Consider the following 12,516-nt stretch of genomic DNA (forward strand, 5'->3'; position numbering starts at 1 on the left):
GCTGGTGCTACCTGTACTCACCAGCAGTGCTTGTGTGCATGCAAAGTACACTGCACCATAGGTTGGTATCCCAGTGGGTCAGGTGCACCCCCCTCTGGTGTAATGATTTACGGGGAATTTTTGCAATGTGTTATGGAGCACACAGAAGTTGCAGGGAGTGGGGCTGGGAGCAACAGATCAAGTTCTTATCATGCAACTTTCTCCATCCCATAATGACATTCTTATCCCACAATTTGCACACCTTTTTTAAGTCCCACACACCTGCGTGCCACTTGTAGCTGTCTGCCATCTCTGACAGAAGCATGGAGCCTGCACAGCTTTGCACTATTGTCATGAATGCTGCAAACTCAGGATGACTGACCCTCCAGAATTTGTGGAGCTGCAGGAAGTACCACAACAATGGGGAGGTGGAACATGACAAATTCTTTGAGGACAGATTGCTAAGGGACATAGCAAAAAACAATTCATGTTCGTTGGAGGCATTTATGGCGCAGCTGCAGATGGTGCAGCACTGCTTATGGGCCTCAGAACCCAACACTGACAGGTGTGACTACATGGGATGATGAACAGTGGCTGCAGAACTGTCAGATGCGAAGGCCACATTCGTGGGCTGATCTCATAACAGCCCTCCAGCGCATGGACACTACAATGAAGGCTTCATTGACAGTTTAGAAGTGAATGGTGATTGCCCTGTGGAAAGTTGCAGTGTTGGATTGACATTAGTCAGTGGGAAATCATTTTGGTACATGAAAATGCTCAATGGGGGCTGCTATCATGCACGTATATAGGGCAATTAATCATCTCCTGCTATGTAGGACTGTGACTTTAGGAAATGTGCGGGCCATCATGGATAGATTTCAGCCACTTTTCTATGGTTATGCAAGCATTGGTAAATCAGAAGGGATGCTCCACCGACATCAGTGTGGGCCAGTCAGGGAAGGTGCATGATGCTCGTATCTTTAAGAATACAGGACTGTTTAGAAAGCTGCAAACAAGGCCATTTCTTACTGACGGGTGGATTACCACTGGTGATGTTAAAACGCCAATCGTGAACCTGGGGGACCCAGGCTGCCCCTTCCTCCCCTGGCTCATGAAGCCATACACTGGACACCTTGACTGCTCCAAGGAAAGATTAAGCCACTAGCTCAGCAAGTGCAGAATGACAGTTGAATGTACTTTTGGTAGATTGAAGGGATATTGGTGCTGTTTACTCACTAGATTACACCTCAGTGAGGAAAATCATCCCCATGGTTATAGCTGCCTGTTGTATCCTGCATAATATCTGTGAGGTAAAAGAGGAAAAGTTGTCATTAGGGTGGCTGTGGAGCAGCTGAGTTGGAATAACTGGACACCGAGGCCATTAGAAGAGCTCAGCACAGAGCTATGTGTCTGAGGGAGGTCTTGAAAGAGCATTTTAACAGTGAGCCACAGGAACGTGGTGTGGTGCACTGTGCTCTGCCAAGAGTTTCGGTGGTTGTTAGGAATGATGTAGTGCTCAGTGTACATTTAAGAATATTGCAGTGTCTTTTAGTGACCCTATGAATTATGTGGTGCTTATTGTACATTTATTACACTGTGTTTTTCACTGAGTCTGTGAGATCTGCAGTCCTGTTCTATTACAAGTAATGTGTGCTTTGTGGAGTGCTAGGCATTCTGCAGTATATGCTATAAAGTAATAATGATGAATTTATTTCCAAAATATACACATTTATTGTGTACCAAAAGCAGTGCAAAACATAGTGCAATTGAAAACCAATACCGAAAACTTATAAAATAAATGAACAGAACAGAACTTTAAAATTAAAAATGGTAGAAAACATTCATGTCCATTTCAGTCCATTTCTGCCAGACATACAGCAACCGTGGCTCACACAATCAGTATATGTAAAAATGTGGTTTTCCTTATTGTTCTATATCATGAGTGGTAAGGGTAGGGATGCAGCCCACGATGGAGGGTGTAGGGTACTGCTCAAATGGAGTTCTCTATTGACTGAAATGGGAGGCAAGCCTGTGACTGTTGCACCTGTAGATCAACAGGAGTCCGTAGCTTTGATGTTTGCTACCTGAGAAGTCCCATTGTGTCCTGGTGCATCTCACACTCCTTTTCTTGCTGGGGCTCCTGGACCTGTCTCCTGTCCATTCTTTCCCTCTGCAGACTGTCTGCTATATTCACCCTCCAGACCCTGTTCATGGTCTGATGCAGCACTGGCTTGTAGGATCTCTGTGAACATGTCCTCCCTAGTCCACTTTCTCCTCATCAGGGTCAGGCATTCCACGGGTGTAGCGGGACCACAACTACAGATAAGAGACATCATATTTTCAGCCATAAGGGTTTTAAATAAGACACACCTTTTGACACTTCGGCTTTGGAGAACCTCTGCCCAGCACCACTCTCAAGCCACAGCCATGGCGCGTATGGCACACCAGGTGGGGAGAAATGATGAGGAAATTGTTTGGTTGTATGCAATATTAAAATGTCAGCCCGTGTTTTCATGGGTCTGAGTACAAGGCACTGAGTACTGGCACTATTTTCCTCAGGCAGTGGGGATTTTAGCCGATATTTCACTTCTGAAGGTCACAGATGCATAGAAAACACTGGTGCAGCTGGCATCCCAAAGCTGCCTGGGCCCCTATGATGCCGGCTTGTTTACTGCAATGGTGCCTGCCAACTTAATTGCAGAGTGGCATGGGAAAGTGTCCTACCATGGAGTAAGAAATAAAGGAACTATCCCTGGAAACCTCTGGGGGAGGTCTGCAGAGTTTCTTCATGAAAGTTGAATAGAGATCTCTCAGAAGGATACAAAGGACATCTCTATGTACATAAAACAAATGGCTCTGCATGCCCCCTTCCCCTACAGAATAATCAAAAGCAGATAAGTCCACCTCTATTTGTTGTACTTCTACCTCTTCTCATAGAAGCAGAACAATGAAAAGTAGATACCTGTGTCCTGCTAACTTGGCGTTGGGCTGGGCGTCATCTTCACATTTAAACATTTTTAGGGAGAATGCATGCACACGATTATCTGAGGTTCCTGCTCTTGGACTGGGCTCATCCATACTTGACTGGCAGGCCTGGCTAGACTGCAATGGAGTCTCAAAGACCCTGGTTTGTGGCATAACTACACTTCCTCCACACCACTGCATGTCACTCCTCCTCATTCAACAGCAGAGATCTCTATATCAGGCTCCAATGAGGTATCTATGGTGGTCTGCAGGGTGCTGGTGCGGTCTCCACTAAGTATGGTATGCAGCTCGTAAAAGTGGCAGGTGTGTGGCACGCCATCCAATCGACTGTTGGCCTCCCTGGCCTTGTGGTATGCCTGGCGCCATTCTTTCACTTTCATGCAGCTCTGCTGCTGATCCCTGATGCATCTTTTCACCTGAATCCCTTGTGAAATATTACTGTAGACAGCCACATTTCTATAACTGGTCTGTAGCTGTGCCTGCATAGCTGTTTCTCCCCACAAACCCATGAGATCCAGGCAGGAGTGTGTCTAGAGCACGAAACCAGCATCATCAGCTGGGGAGTTGCACACAACAAGGGAGAGCTGCTAGTTGTGCTCACTAAGATGGGCAATCAATAAAAGGCATTTAAAAAAATATGCAAGGGCTTTAAAGCGTGGATGGTGGCTTCTGGTTTCTGTGACCCCTGGGCAGTGGAGTTCACAATTGTGACCAGTGCAGTCACTGTCGGACATTGTGGGACAGTTGCTGGAGGACTGATGTGGTTGATAAGGGTCACGCAGTGTCTACTGCGTCAACACAGTACGACCAGGGTTCAATGCTGCTTGGGGAGGTGGTATTGCTGCATTGCTGTAACAGGGTGTTTACATCAGTGAGACACAAATCTGAATGCAGACACATGCCCAGATAAGTTATGGAAGGTAACTTATGATGTTGACCTAACTTTGTAGCATAGACTGGGCCTAGTACTTAAGGGAATGTAGGTAAGTTAGGAGCACTTGTATTTTGGATTAGGGAAACGGGTTTCTCCCATTCTCCCCCATAGTATCCCAAAATTTTGAATGGGTTTACAACTAAACACAAAATGAATCTTTGGATGAGTACATTTTCTATAATTGCAACCAGGTGATGCCAAGATGCCTTTAGAATGGGGCAGAAATATCACAAGAATAGTCTATTTTTCAATCTCAGGAGGCTCAAAAGATTCAGATAAACTTCCATTCCCAACTAAATCCAATTTCTGAATCTTTGGAGGTTTTTCTGTCCCTACTTGTAATTATGTTAACAACCTTATGGAAGACTGCATTAAAGACATGAGATTCCCTAAAAGGCAGCTGTGAAGGTTCTTATAGGGAATTCTTTAAATGCACAACTGTAAAGTGGAAGACAATATGGTTTGCTATGTTGCAGAACAATTGGGTGTAATCTTTGCTTGAAACAGGTTTTTGTTTTTTAATTTAATTTTTTTTTTAAAAAGAGGAACTCCTTGTTTGATGTTTACTTCAACTGAGTCATCTGAATCTAATACGTTATTGTCCTGATTCTAAGCCAAGTCTGTCTTCCTATTGACTTGTATGGCTTTGGATCAGATGCTTTATTATCAGTGTTATTGGTGGAAGAAATTATTTCTTGTTTTAAGAAGAATAAACACAGTAAAGGCAGTGGGAAATCTCACAATTACAGAAAGTTTGCAATGTGATGAAGTGACATATGCAGTTTAAATTTAGAATTTGAAAACGTGCATCTCATTTAAAGCTATTGAGAGAGAGATAGGGTTAGAACTACAAAGAGATTTAGGTATCCAAATCCAAAATTTAGATCCTCAAAATCCTCACTCAGGTATTGCCCAACCCTGTAAGGGCCTAAATTTCCATAGTTAAAATCCCCAAGGCCACCTGTCATGCACACAGCACCTAAAGCCTGATACCCAGGAATCTAGTTTACACCTAATCTCCAGCAGGGTACTCAGATTAGTGTTCTCCCATCTAGCTCACCTGCGGTGCCCAATCCAATAAGGGGGCTGTGAGAACCACCTATTGGTTTGGGTCTTACACAAAACACAGGAGGGTGGCACCGTCTGTCTGCTAACCATTAGTCCAGTTGGTAGAACACTCACCCAGGATGGGAGGAAGATAATTTCAAATACTCCCTCTGCCTGATGTGGGTTTAAATCCCTGCTCTATACCTCCTACCTTTCGGAAGAGTGCTCCAACAGCTGGGATACAGCATATTCTGGTGGGGGGGTCTCAATCTCTCTTGTTGTAGCTGTTCCACTTTGGATAAATAAATAGCTTTAGAACAGAGACTGGAACTTGGGTCTCTCACAGTCCAGGTAAATACCCTAACCAGTGGTTATTAAGTCACTCTTGCTCTTTCTCTGGCCTGTGATTATTAAGTATTTCATACAAAAAGTGGAACAGTTTTGAGAGAAGAGACAGAGACATCCACCACAGAATACCCCATGCCCCACTTGTCAGAGTGGTGGGAGACCTGGATTCAAATACCTGCTCCACATGAGGCAGGAGGAGGAATTGAACCTGGGTTTCCTGCATCCTGGGTGACAAAAAGCAACTAAAGTCAAGCAGAGCACTGTTTTCCCTATGGAAATCATAAAGCAGTAGACTCTTCAACTCCTGCCAGTTAAAATAGGAACAACAGATTAAACAACTGTATAGGCAAACATGGTACTGGGAAAAAATAATGGCTCTGATATTCACAGGTAGTTTTTCCTTTAGTTCCATTTGTGTTTTAATTACTAGTCTGAATCACCCAAAGTCTACTCAAAACCTTGGCATTAGCAACCCAGGTTTGCAGATCACTTCCCAAATAGTTCAGGGTAGATTACTGTAAATACACAGTGCCTTCTGCTTCAGAATCAGTACTATTATACGAAAGACTCCCAAAATGTTAGAATAGAAAATAGAATGGGATAGAAAGCATCATAAAAAAATTGCCCCAGGAAGTAGGTCTGCAGAGTAAATCGTGCTGTTCAAATACTAATTCTTGTTTTGCATTCCAGGCAAGCATAAAAAAAGGACAAAACAAAAGAAACAGACATCATCTTAGATTAGCCCAATGAAAGAAAGAAAGCAAGCTGAAAATTGGTAGAAGAGTTGATTTCACTACATGTTTATGTTAATAGGGTATTTGACTTTTGAATGCTTCATAAACCTTGTTATGTTCAGTGCTATTTGAGGTAGTAAAACAGCTGGAACTCTGCCAGAAGCTTTAATTGGAATCAGCTTAGCAGGGGCTGACAAGGTTTCCTAGCGTTTAGTTTCAAACTTATTATAAAAATGCAAAATTATGTCCTATTTATTTTCTATTCCTCTTTGGTGTGTGCCCATAAAGGTGAGACATAGCTGTGGTAGAAAATAGATTTTTTTTTCCTTGTATGCCCCAGGCCAGTGCTTTGAAGAGGGCAACCTGGGTATTGTCTCTTATAATTAGAAATTGCTTTGCTTTGGATGCTGCAAAGATTGTCATGGATTTCTTTCCTTATGCACATCTTGGTTATTGATTATACAAAGATGTCAGATGGCCATACCACTGCCCATGGTAGCAATAAGTGACTATACTGTGTGATTAGAATATATCACTGAAGAAGTCACCATATGGATAAGTTGATTGCATCTCTTGTGCCGAGAAAGCAAATAGGATGGAACAGATCAATGCTTCCAGCCACATAGGACAAGAAAGTTATTTTAGGCCCCAGTCCTGCCAGCTGGTGGACCCTAACGCCAGGGTTCAACCATATGGAACAACTTGCAGATCAAGGCTTGACTTTACAACTCCTTAAATGTTTCAATTCTGGAATATGGAAGAGGAAGGCTTCACTTATATTACATATAAATACAATTTAAAAAATTAAAACTGTCTCCTTTCTTGAGCTTCTCAGAACATCTACATAATTTCTTAGAATTCTGTAGCTGATAAATTTAGGTCATACAGAAATGTAACAGATCTAGAAAAGTGACTTCCACCAAGGCTGTTAAGATAGCTATGAATCCCAGGTCCATGTTATATTGTCAAGGGGCTAAATGTAGTCAAGGAAGATGTCTGCAGAAACAAAGTTTTAATAGAAAAGTTTTACCTTGGAAAGTTCCCTGGAAAATGCCACTCCACCTGTAAAACTATTTTCAGTAGGATATTTACTGTCACTCAGACTATACCATCACTATTCCCACTGAGTGAAATGCAGTTAGCTCAGAAATTTCCTATTTAAATAGTTAAAATGCAGATTGTATTTGAAAATTGCAGAAGAATCCCCTGATCGCCAGTTGTATGAAGATGGCAGTTTGGTATATGATAACTGGGTCGCATGAAAAAGCCTAGACATACTAATTTCTCTAGTGTCCACAAATTACTTTGGCACCCTAGCTTTCAACCAGAGGCCTCAACATTGCAAACACTTGAATTCAATCAGAGAATTCAGTGTGTAAGCATTTGTAGGATTGGGGCCATATGTACTCAATTTGGTACTGATGAAATCACATGGTTTACTATTTATAATTCACTTTATCTAAAAGTCCATTCCTTCTGTATTCCAGCTGTTGCCCTCCCAACATAACACTTGCTAAGATTGTTAATTTTTTGTATTTGGATGTATTTAAGGAACATTAATCCTGCAGTAAAATGAAAAAAAAAAAAAAACCTGCTTAACTAAACTCTCCCCACCTTAGTAAATTACTAAGTGAATTAGTTATACTGGGGTGACTCAATCTAAGTCCTGAAACAGGCAGCTCATATCAGGAAGAGAGTTATTTGGCAAACCTGTAGCTAACAAACCTGTGAAGCAGTCAGCAAAAAATAGATGAAATGCTTCATAACTCATCTAATGTTTAAATAAAGGAAGGAGAAAAATTGACCCAGAAAATGGTGGTTACTAATTTCTGCCTCCGATTTTCTTTTGTATTCTTGTTGCCCTTTAAACTCCCCTCACAAACTAAAGTACTTTTTCTTCAGCTCTCCAGACTGACACTGGTGAAAAGTAAACATGGATTGTAAAAAAGCAAGAATCACTAGCCCTCAAGGTTCCAGTAGAAAGTCAGTCAATAAGCAGCAATTGGGAGCCAAGATTTGTTTATGCTCAATTTATCTTCCTTGATGCAAAGGCTTTTTGCTTCCCCATTGCAGAAGGGGAGCTGTGAGAGTAGCTGACATAACTGGGCCAGTTGCTTTTTATTTCTAGTATGCTGTGTGGAATACTTGAAAGCAAGCCTCTGTGCTCAGTAATTGGCTGATAAAGCTCAATATCTTCAACAATTATGGTCATAGTTCATTTACGAAAATGCTCTTTAACCTCAAGTGAAAATAGCAAGCAACTCAAGTTACAACAGTAACCAATTCAGTACTACAACACACTGTGTCATCCTTCGAGTTCTGTTTATATGCCCTCTAATAGAACTGCCGTTCCAACATTTTTTAAACCAGTATCTCAATACTGCAAAGTAAAATTTCCCACATTATCATGGCAGAAATAGTAACCTGTGAAGGGAACCACCAGAGTTAGGATTATTCAGACTCAAAACATACTCCTGACATTCTGCCAGCAATGCCCAAGATGACAGGGACAAACAAAGCTGCATATCGTCATCTGATTGACCAGTGGACATCAGATTAGTAAAAGAAAAACATCCAGTTACTACCAAGGAGGCATCAGGCAAGGTCAAAGAAGAAGTGTTGAATGAATGGCAGTGATCAGATAACGGGAATCAAGTGGGGAGGAAGAATGAAGTTAAAAAATTTTTTTTTTTAAAAACTTACAAAATTATTGAGGAGGCAGACTGAATAATTTTGTACTCCATATATATATTGAAAAGAAAATATTTTTCATTCTTAAGTTTTTTTAAAAGAGGTTAATGCACAACAGCTGTCCATTCTTAAATATTTCCCTGCCTTTACTGATTTCCCAGAGTTTGTTTCACTAGATGCAATGAAGTTTTTTGCTTATTTACCCCTCACCAGGTACTTTGACTATATGCTATGCAAATATGAATGATGATCAACAAGCACTATAGGCAGAGACCATAAATTCCCTCTCTGCAGCCACCGCTCTGAGAAGGAAAAATACAATACTTTTTATGGCACCAATACTGCGATTCCACAAGTGGTTAACATGGTACAGTAGAAGCAATGGTTTAAATAATCCATATGATGGCCTGTTTTTATCCAGATAGAACATGAATGTACAACTCACCTGGTTAAGACTGGTCCATTCTTCTGGGCACACAGACATACGGTTACACCAAGCACAGCTTAATCTGAAGTACCTGTAGCATAGAATGCAATAGAATCAACTGGGCCATTCAAGAATCACTCCTGCATGTGCTCTCTCTCTCTCTCTCTTTGAAAGGAAGGACTGAATGCTTGAAGACCCTTCCTTTTATTAAGAGTAGAGATACCACCAAGCTCGTTTTGGGAGGGGAAATATTTAGATAAGGATAAAATGGAAAATAATAGAAAACTTTCCCTTTTTAAAGAGATTTTGTTCTAGGTGATATAAAGAAGCTTGAGACAATTTTGATAGTAAACCTGTATAACTCCTTTTAGTCTGTGACTAGGCATGTGTTTGCATCAGTGAAGGACAGAGTAGGATAAAACCCTTGTTTGATGGGGTTGGTGCGATTAGAATCATATGGAGACAGGTTTATATTTGTCACAGGGACTGTTCAGCACAATTCACAGGGTTCACCATCAACATTAAAATATTTATAGACATGGGTAACAGCTGTTGTCAGCTATTCTTGTGTGTGTATTGCTAAAATTGGGCTGAGATATGCTTCAGTCATAAATCTGATCACTATTGATTACATCTTACTCCCTTGCTGCCACACCATCTGTATTTTCCCTGCACACCTCACTCTTTATTCCAGCCAAAGCCTTCCAGCTTCCTCAAACATGACTGAGTCACTTGACAAAATTGTGTGCATCTTGGAACCCTTTTCATGCCAATGTTCCATCATAAAATTAGCTACATCATACTAATCACCCACCATGATTATTTATCTATTTTTCCTAATTTTGTTATCTGATCCCTTCACACCTAAACTTATCAGTTTCATAAGAACCTTACTTTCGGGTTTTAAAGTTTCCATATAGCCCAGTGTAGGACAATTCACATAGCCATCAAATAAACCACGTAGCTAACATACATACATTTAGTCCACCTCACGTGACTCAGTGACAATCATTAAGCTTTACTAGTTGTGGTTTGGATTCCTACTGATATCATGCATTGCCCATTCCTTCGGCCAACGTTTGCTTTATAGCAGTGCTTCTCAACCTTTCCAGACTACTGTACCTCTTTCAGGAGTCTGAGTTGTCTTGCACACCCCAAGTTTCACTTCGCTTAAAAACTCTCCTGCTGCCCAGTTCTGAAAGAAGCACCACTGCCAGGAGCAGCACAGAAGTAAGAGTAGCAATACCATCTTGCCTCTGCTAGCGGCAGTGCTGCCTTCAGAGCTGAGCCGCTGGAGAGTGGCACTTGCTGACCAGGGCATTCATATTGTTTGCAGTGTGGGAGGACTATTTTTCTAATCCTGGTCCCATCCCACCCCCACAATACCTGCTCCCGCATTGTTTGTTGAATTTTTATCCCTTTCCTGCTATTATGGCAGTAGGTCCTGTGGGACCTGCAGGATCCTGGTCCTGCTGCAGGGCTCTAGAGCAATGATAGGCAACCTAGTCTAGTGAGTGGGCCGCATGAGTGGCCCTCCTTTATCTCAGTGGGCCGTAAGATTGAAATCAGGACTGTGCACTAACCATGACCCCACAAATAAGCTAAAATACATTTAATACAGGCCAAATATTTCATAACGAGTTATAGAAAGTGCTTATTCATTCATATATTCAAAATTATCAACAGATTAGGTAATTACTATTAATTACAAAATTGCTTATTACAATAATATAACATCAAAATTACAAAAATACTTAATTGCCAAATTTAGACAAATTGTCAAATCAGGGCACATCTTGTATGATTCATTTATGCGTGTGAGCAACTTTTAAAAAAATGTCTGATGGACTACATGGGGCCCTTGGTCTGCAGGTTTCCCACCCTGGCCCTAGAGCCTGTTGTAAAACTAGGCAAATAAGATGAGTTGACATACACCATGGAAGATCTCTGCATACTCCTAGATGAGAACCACTGTTTTATAGGACACTGCATTTTCCTTATTATGAGGAAATAGAGCGACTGACTTGATGTTATTTATTCTAGTACAAATACTTTCTTAAAATACTGTAATTTACTAAATACCTGGGCAGGAGGTAGTCATGCATATGGCAAGAAAGAAATTGCTACCAGTGTGTGCGCGTGCCTGAATGCGTGCACGTGAGAGAGAGAGACAAGGGTTTTTTTTTTTTTTTTAAAACAAAAACAAAGCTAGCAGACTTTCTCTTATATTTTTTAAAAAATTAGAAACAGGGCTATTTTACTTTGTCACAGGGATCATTGTAACTAAATAGCATAATAAAAGACCTGAAGCTGTACCTTTAAGAGGACTTCTGTATTTTAAATGTGATTGATTTCTCAGAAAAAAGTAATGAAGAAATGACTTAAAGCTGTAATATGCAAACCTCAGAGCAGAGATACAATGTATTATTTTAAGTATTACTTAAAGGTACCTTGTACTGTTCACAAGTTAGATTATGTAGGTACTTATACACCACTGCAGGCGGGGAGCACTAGAAAACTGCTACAAACTGTTGATATCAGCCTTGTAGTTTAGAGCTCTCTGTAAAGGAGCACAGTAGGAAGCTGGGCCTTTTATACATGGGACTGAATTGTGAACTTTGACCCTAAACTCCATGGTCATCTGGGAAATGTAGTTGACTGATTGAGCGGACATTTTGTTGCAGGTATTTTGTTTGTGGTTGGCTAAATAAAATAATGCGGTTTACAGAGGCCAGGCCATTAGAATCTTTTCCTGGTAGTAATGTCATTTATACATATGACTTTTATTTATTTTTAGAGCATTTCTCTACTGGTAAAAGTCCTAGTGTCGATTTAGTTTATTCTGCACTTTTTTTGCTGGTATAACTTATTTAGCTTGGGGAACTAGTATAAGCTGTCAGGAAAAATCACTCTTTTCCAATATAAGATGAATCTACAGTAGGAGGGTTTTCTGGTATAATTTACTCTGGCAAACCTTTTCTAGTGCAGACTAGAGATATCTTTTTGTACGGAAGCAGGGTGAGTTACCTGGACTATCTGCAGCCTGTGAGAATTCAGTGAGAATATTTTATTAAATGGAGAGGAAAATTTTAATGCTTTTGAAGGGGGAGTAAAGTTAGGGGGGTAATAATCTTCTGTAAAGAGCGGCTGATTTGAATTGTCACTGTTGATATGTTTTAACAATGTAGGGTGAAATTTCTGATTAAGCTAACTGGGAAAATGAAGCCATCTTTTTTGAGTCAGAACTATTCATGCTCATTTATCATGATGTTCAGAATGGAACACAGACACAAGGATGGATTTGCATATCTATGAGGGCTTCCTATGCAGCAGTGGGTGGGGGTGGGGTGTAAGAACTAAGCAATTCTCTT

General features: G+C 40.8%; 1 long non-coding RNA gene across 1 annotated transcript; it reads right to left on the reverse strand.

Annotated features, from left to right (window-relative positions):
- Positions 1-1,686: 1,686 nt before the first annotated feature.
- Positions 1,687-9,238, reverse strand: LOC137146231 (uncharacterized). The gene is made up of 2 exons (XR_010917851.1): positions 9,164-9,238; positions 1,687-2,295 (listed from the first exon to the last, which is right to left on the reverse strand). It is a non-coding gene; the product is annotated as an uncharacterized lncRNA (long non-coding RNA).
- Between the last annotated feature and the right edge of the window lie 3,278 nt (positions 9,239-12,516).

Source organism: Emydura macquarii, unplaced genomic scaffold (assembly GCF_026122565.2).
Source record: "Emydura macquarii macquarii isolate MOO-44397 ecotype Brisbane River unplaced genomic scaffold, CSIRO-AGI_Emac_v2 contig_431, whole genome shotgun sequence".
Classification (NCBI taxonomy): Eukaryota; Metazoa; Chordata; order Testudines; family Chelidae; genus Emydura; species Emydura macquarii.